Consider the following 7458-nt stretch of genomic DNA (forward strand, 5'->3'; position numbering starts at 1 on the left):
ATCTAGCTGAACCTTGTATAAGTTTTATGTAAAAGTTTATAAAATGAATGTTTACCTATGTTTCCTGGCAAGGTAACCAATCAGTGCTCTCTTTTATACATTTTATCTGACATAGAAGGGACACGCTGTCATTTGACAACCTGTCTTAGATCCATTTGCTTTGACTAAGTACAACACTTTGACTAAATGTTAACACTGTTTCCTAAATATCTAAGAGATTCAAGGCTATTCTTTTATTTTTTTGCTACTACTGCTAACTTATGCAGACCACAATTATTGGTACCATATACTATGGGTTCTAAATTGTACATTAAAAGTTAAACTTATTAAATGTAGAGTTTATGGGAGAGAATTTTACCAAGTTGTTCTTCAAACTGAAATTGTGTGTAATAAAAATCCTGTATTTCTATAGAAATAACAAATTTGTTTGGTATTAATTCATGTCATTTGGTGTTTTATAGCTGGATAAAAGTAGCCTCTTATTAAAAAGTTATATATATTTTATATATATATGTACAACTTTGTGTTACTCTTCACACTGGAATAGGAACTTAAGTGTACTTTTGGAAGATAATGAGAGTCTGATCTGTTTTAAGGTGACATTATTAAACATGGAAGCATTTTGCAGCTTTTTCCACAAAAAGAAAGTTAGACTTTCTCTTAGCCTTTGATTCATGTTTCAGTTGTAATGATATATTGATGTTTCAGATGTAATGTTATATTTTTATTTGTCAGGAGCCCCACCCTATCTAAGATAATGTTCTGTCTCTCACCTCACTCCATGTTAGAATGACTCCAAAATAGGCCAAATTTCAGCTCATTTAAAGTTGTGTTCAAAAGACCAATTTTGTTGAAAAGATTACTGTGATCTCAAAACGGAGGATATGATATAGAAGTAAATGTTCAAAAGTATAGAAATCATTTTTCTTCATTTATACCTATTATCCAAAATTAATACTTTTTGCTTTATTAATTTTTTTCTATTTTCCTTTTAAAATTTGTGACTGTTGCCTGTTAGAGATTTCCAGAATTTTGTTGGAACTGCTTCTAATAAAATATTTTAAGTTAATTTGAGATAAGTCATCAGGTATAGAACAAAGAGTATGTAATGCTAACTTCCAGTACTAATCCTCACTCCAATTAAATGAAAGGGGTAACTGTAAAATTATAGATATTGAAGTTGTAACTTGTTTCTCCCACTTTAAGACTGGTGAAACTGGCCTACCAGATGTTTAAAACCAAACACTTGCAGACTAAAGTCAAGGAAGTGAAAGGACCAAGGAAAAACAGCCAACATTTTGGACCTCACTTCTAAGGTCAGCTACCCAGGGAATAATGAGACCCTCTGGACCCTGCAACTCTGGTGAGTCACCAGATCTGCTGATCAAAGAGATCAAGAGGACCCTAGAGAACTGGACACCAAGTCCATATTCTGCAAAGAAGAGGTTCATTGGAGAAGGACATATTAATGATGCTACCAAAAGAAGACACATATGGTCAACAAAACCCTGACCCATCCTGGCAGATGGCACCACTGTAAAGAGAAGCTAAAGGGGCCAAGAGGCTTTGCACACATCCCCAAGAGTGATCTGTGAGGAATCTCAGTTGACTCTTTGTAAGCAGTAGATAGGACAGGGTTTGTTTTGACCAAATTGTTTTTGAACACTTGGCAGGAGAGTATAGCCTAAACAAAGTTCTACAAGAACATTTAAATAGGAAAAAAAAATGAGAGTTTGGGGTTTTTGCTTGTTTGTTTGTGTTTGTTTGTTTTTGTTTTTGTGTTTTTGCAGTGCTGGGGATTGAACCCAGGGCCTTGTGCTTGTGAGGCAAGCACAACAATGTTTTTTTAATGTAACTTAAGATGAACACTTGTGTCAGCCTTACCAATGGAAAGTAAAACTGGAGGCTCTAAGGGAAATGTTCTTGTGTGGAAGTGCCCAATAATAATGGTCACAAAGGACTCTAGAGTCACAAGTTTGTCCTGAGTTAATATGAGCCAGATCTCATAGACCCACAAATTTTCTTTACCTCCTACATTGATAAACTTGATATGTTTTTCACTGACATAATTACCAGTTACTGTCTTTGTGGTTTTTAGAGAGTGATTGAAATTCCAATTGTTTTTGTGCTAATTTTTACCAAAAAAAGTTAATGCTTTTCTCTCTTGCTTATTATTGTCTAGCATAATCCCTGCCCTACGTATGCCTTGTCCAGTTCAGCTGCCATCTGCCCCTGTGGACCTCAGGACTGCTCTGATGCTGAATACTCTTAACTGTCCATGCCTCACCTGATTGAGAACAAGGACATTGGGTTACTTCCCCCATCTTCACCCTCATTCAGCAGGATGCAGCTTGGAGATGTCTTCACCATTTTTCTTTAGAAATGGAATGTAGAAAGTGACAGTGGGGAAATATAATTGTGGCCCACTTTATGCTTTGAATATAACCATTGCTACTTTGCTACTGCAACTTATTTTTTAAATGTACATTTCTTTTTCTGCCTTTTCCCCTGCTCCTCCATAATCTCTCTTTCTCCCTAATTTCAGAGGAAACAAGAATACTTTTCTTTCTCATTTTAGGCAGATTCATTTGTCCTTGAGTGCATACACATCATAAGAACAAAGTAATCCAGAGTTTGGGGATGGTACCAGAAGATATCTGAAATGACTCTCTTCCAAATCAAGAATTGAATTACAACTGCAACAGAGAACATGTGAAATGCTGCTTTTGACTCATCTCTTTAAAAGCCCCTATTCTTCCTTATGGGCAGAATCATAGCCCCTGGGTCAGAAATCTGCTACATTTCTCCTATGCTAGTAAATCAATAAAACTTCCTTTTCTTTCTTCTCCATACTATGTCCTTATTTTTGGATTGGCATTGGGGATAAGGACTGAGTTTTGGGGAACCTCAAGAGTGGGTGTCTTTATCTTCTTCCTGAGGTTTGAAAACTAAATTCAACGTTCTGCTTTTGAAAATGATGTTAGCTGAGGACTTGACATAAATGATCTTTATTGTGTTAAGGTTTATTACTTCTATACCTAATTTGTTGAAAATAATTGATTTTAAAAGATGTTACATTTTGTAGGATATCCCTTTTGCACCTCCTGAGATAATAAATTGGTTGTGTTCTTCCTCCCATTAACATGGTGTATCCCATTGATTAATTAGTGTATGTTGCACAGTTCTTGCATTCCAGGGATAAATCCTGTCTGATCATGGTGAATGGTACTTTTAATGTGCCATTGAATGTAGTTTGCTAGTATTTATTATTATTATTTTTATTTAGCTTTTATTTTTCTACTGAGTGCATTTTGATTCACTGTACACAAATGGGATACATAATTTCATTTCTATGGTTGTACATGATGTAGATTCATACCATTTGTGTATTTATACATGTACATAGGGTAATGATGTCTGATCCACCAATCTTCATTCCCCTTTCCTCTCATTTCCTTCTACATATTCTAAAGTTTCCCTCATTATTCTCTCATTCCCCACCACCCACCCCTATTATATATCATTCTCCACTTATCAGGGAAAACATTCGGTCTTTGGTTTTTGGGATTGGCTTATTTCTCTTAGCATGATATTATCCAATTCCATCCATTTATTTGCAAATGCCATAATATTATTATTCTTTATGGTTGATTAGTATTTCATTGTGCATATAAATGAGTGTTTCTTTATCCATTCCTCTATTTTAGGGCATCTAGGTTTGTTCCACAATCTAGCTATTGTGAACTGAGCAGCTATAAATATTGATGTGAATGTTACTGTATTATGCTGATTTTATGTCCTTTCTGTATAAACTGAGGAGTGGGATAACTGGGTCAAATGGTAGATCCATTCCAAGTTTTCTCAGGAATCTCCATTTTGCTTTCTGGAGTGACTGCCCCAATTCACAACACAACCAGCAATGTATGAGTGTGCCTTTTCCCCCACATCCAAGTCAACACCTATTATTGCTTGTATTCTTGATAACAGCCATTTTAATCAGAGTGAGGTGAAATCTTTAGGGTGGTTTTGGTTTGCATTTCTCTAATAACTAGGGATGATGATCAATTTTTCATATATTTGTTGATTCCTTGTATATCTTCTTCTGTGAAGTGTCTGCTCAGTTCCTTAATCCAATTATTGATTGGGTTCTTTGTATTTTTGGTGTAAAGTTGTTTAAGTTCTTTATAAATTTTGAAGATTAGTGCTCTATCTGAAGTGGGTATGGAAAAGATTTTCTCCCACTCCATAGACTCTCTTTTCACTTTATTGATTGTTTCCTTGGCTGAGAAAAAGATTTTTAGTTTGAATCCATCCCATTTATTGATTCTTGCTTTTATTTCTTGCACTCTGGGAGCCTTGGTAAGGAAGTTTGGTCCTATGCCAACTTGAAGATTTGGGCCTACATTTTATTGTATTGCTGAAGGGTCTCAGGTCTAATTCCTAGATCCTTGATCCATTTTGTGTTGAGTTTTGTGGAGGTTGAGAGATAGCGATTAAATTTCATTTTACTGCATATAAATTTCCAGTTTTCCCAGTATCATTTGTTGAAGAGGATATCTTTTCTCCATTGTATGATTTGGCATCTTTTTCTAGTATGAGATAACTATATATTTACATCAGTTTGTGTCTGTGTCTTCTATTCTGTACCATTGGTCTACCTGTCTATTTTGGTGTTACTATTGCTCTATAGTAGAGTTTAAGGTTTGGTATTGTGATACCTCCTGCATCACTGTTTCTGCCCAGGATTGTTTTGGCAATTCTGGGACTTCTATTATTCCAGATGAATTTCATGATTGTTTTCTCTATTTCTATGAGGAATGTCATTAGCACTTTAATTGGAATTGCACTGAATTGGTATAGTGCCTTTGGAAGTATAGCCATTTTGACTATATTAATTCTGCCTATCAAAGAACATGGGAGATGTTTCCAACTTCCAAGGTTTTCTTCAATTTCTTTCCTCAGTTTTCTGTAGTTTTCAATATAGAGGTCTTTCACCTCTTTTCTTAGACTGATTCTGATTCCCAAGTTTTTTTTTTTTGAGGTTATTGTGAATGGGGTAGTTTTCCTAATTTCTCTTTCAGAGGATTTATCACTTATGAATAGAAATGCATTAGATTTATGCATGTTGATTTTATATCCTGCTATTTTGCTAAATTCATTAGTTCTAGAAGTTTTCTGGTGAAGTTTTTTGGATCTTCTAAATACAGAATTATGTCATCAGCAAATAGTGATTGCGTGAGTCCTTCTTTTCCTATTTGTATCCCTTTAATTTCTTTGGTCTGTCTAATTGCTCTGGCTAGTGTTTCAAGGATGATGTTGAATAGAAGTGGTGAAAGAGGGCATCTCTGTCTTGTTCCAGTTTTTAGAGAAAATGCTTTCTGCTTTTCTCCATTAAGAATGATGTTGGTCATGGGCTTAACATAGATAGCCTTTACAATGTTGAGGTATGTTCCTACTATCCCAATTTTTTCTAGTGTTTTGGGCTTAAAGCAGTATTGTATTTTGTCAAGTTATTATTCTGCATCTATTGAAATAATCATATGATTCTTAACCTTAAGTCTATTGATGTGATGAATTACATTTATTTCTGGATTTGAACCATCCTTGCATCCTGAATGAACCCCACTTGATTGCAGTGCACTATCTTTTTAATATGCTTTTGTATGTGATTTGCCAGAATTTTGTTAAGGATTTTGTGTCTATGTTCATCAGAGATGTTGATCTAAAGTTTTCTTTCCTTGATGTGATTTATTCTGGTTTTGGTATCAGGGTGATACTAGTTTCATAAAATGACTTTGGAAGGATTCCCTTCTTCTCTATTTCATAGAATACTTTGAGGAGTATTGGTATGTGTTTAGTATCAATTTTTTGAAAGAGACCATGTCTACATACCCACAGGTGCCAAAAACTGAAGTGGACACATGAACACAATTTACCAATGTATTCGACAGTTTGGATTAAATATTCAAAATCTTCAGATAATGCACCATATCAAGCTGACAGAAGAAAATTGAAATATGAATAGTCCAATAAAATAATTGAATTTGTCTAATCTTCTAATAAAGATAACCTCAGAACCAGGTGACTTTGCACATGAATTCTTCCAAATCTGTATGAAATGACACTAATATAGTCAAATTTATTTTAGAGAAAAGAAAAAGCCTAAATATAGTCTAAGTCTTTTTATGAAGCCAGTATAATGTTGACAAAGCTATTTCAGAAAGTTTTTTGAAAATATACAGATGAATTTTTCTCATAGAAAGAAATGCAAAAATATTACATAATTATAATACACGAGTATTATAATTATATACTATTATAAATACTTATAATTATAATTATATACTATTATAATAAATAATTATATACTATTATATATAATTATCCATAATTATATATTATGTTTTATGTATTACATACCATAATATTAATATTAATATGTTATATTAATATGTTATATGAATATTGTGGTATATATATATATATATATATATATATATATATACACAAAGAACCCAATCAATATATGGGGTAAGAAACTGAGTCGACACTACACAGAAGAAGACATACAAATGATAAACAAATACATGATAAAGTGTTCAACATCTCTAGTAATTATTGAAATGCAAATCAAAATTACCCTAAGATTTCCTCTCACTCCAATTAGTATAGTTGTTATCAAGAACACAAGCAATAATAGTTGCTGGTGTGGATTTGGGGAAAAGGCATGCATACATTGCTGGTGGAGTTGCAAATTGGTGCAGACACTCTGGAAAGCAGTATGGCGATTCCTCAGAAAACTTGGAATGGACCCACCATTTGACCCAGTTACCCCACTCCTCAGTTTATACCCAAAGGACTTAAAATCAGCACACTACAGTGACACAGTCACATGTTTATAATAGCTCAATTAATAATAACTAAGCTATGGAACCAACTAAGGTGCCCCTCAGCAGAAGAATGAAAATGGAAAATGTGGTATATATACACAATGTAATATTATTCAATGATAAAGAAGAATAATATTATGGCATTTGCAGGTAAATGGATGGAGTTGGTGAATATGCTAAGTGAGATAAATCAAAGGCCAATTGTATTCTCTGGTATGTGGATACTGATACCTAATGGGGGGATTTTGGTGGGGTAAGAGAAGAATGGAGGAACTTTGGATTGTATAGTGGAAACAAGGGGAAGGGAGGGACTGGGTGAAGATAGTGGAATGAGACATTTATCATTGCCCTACGTACATGTATAATTAAAAAATATCTGCATTGTGTATAACCATAGAAATGAAAAGTTGTACCCCATTTGTGTACAATGAATCAAAATGCAGTCTGTAGAAATAAAAATAAATAAAATTTAAAAATTAAATCAATAAAATGTGAACCTTTACCTAAGGACTTCACGGCCTCCCACACTCTTTCAATATCTAGCTACACTAATTTGATTCAAAATCAT

The sequence above is a fragment of the Sciurus carolinensis genome, unplaced genomic scaffold (assembly GCF_902686445.1).
Source record: "Sciurus carolinensis unplaced genomic scaffold, mSciCar1.2, whole genome shotgun sequence".
Lineage (NCBI taxonomy): Eukaryota > Metazoa > Chordata > Mammalia > Rodentia > Sciuridae > Sciurus > Sciurus carolinensis.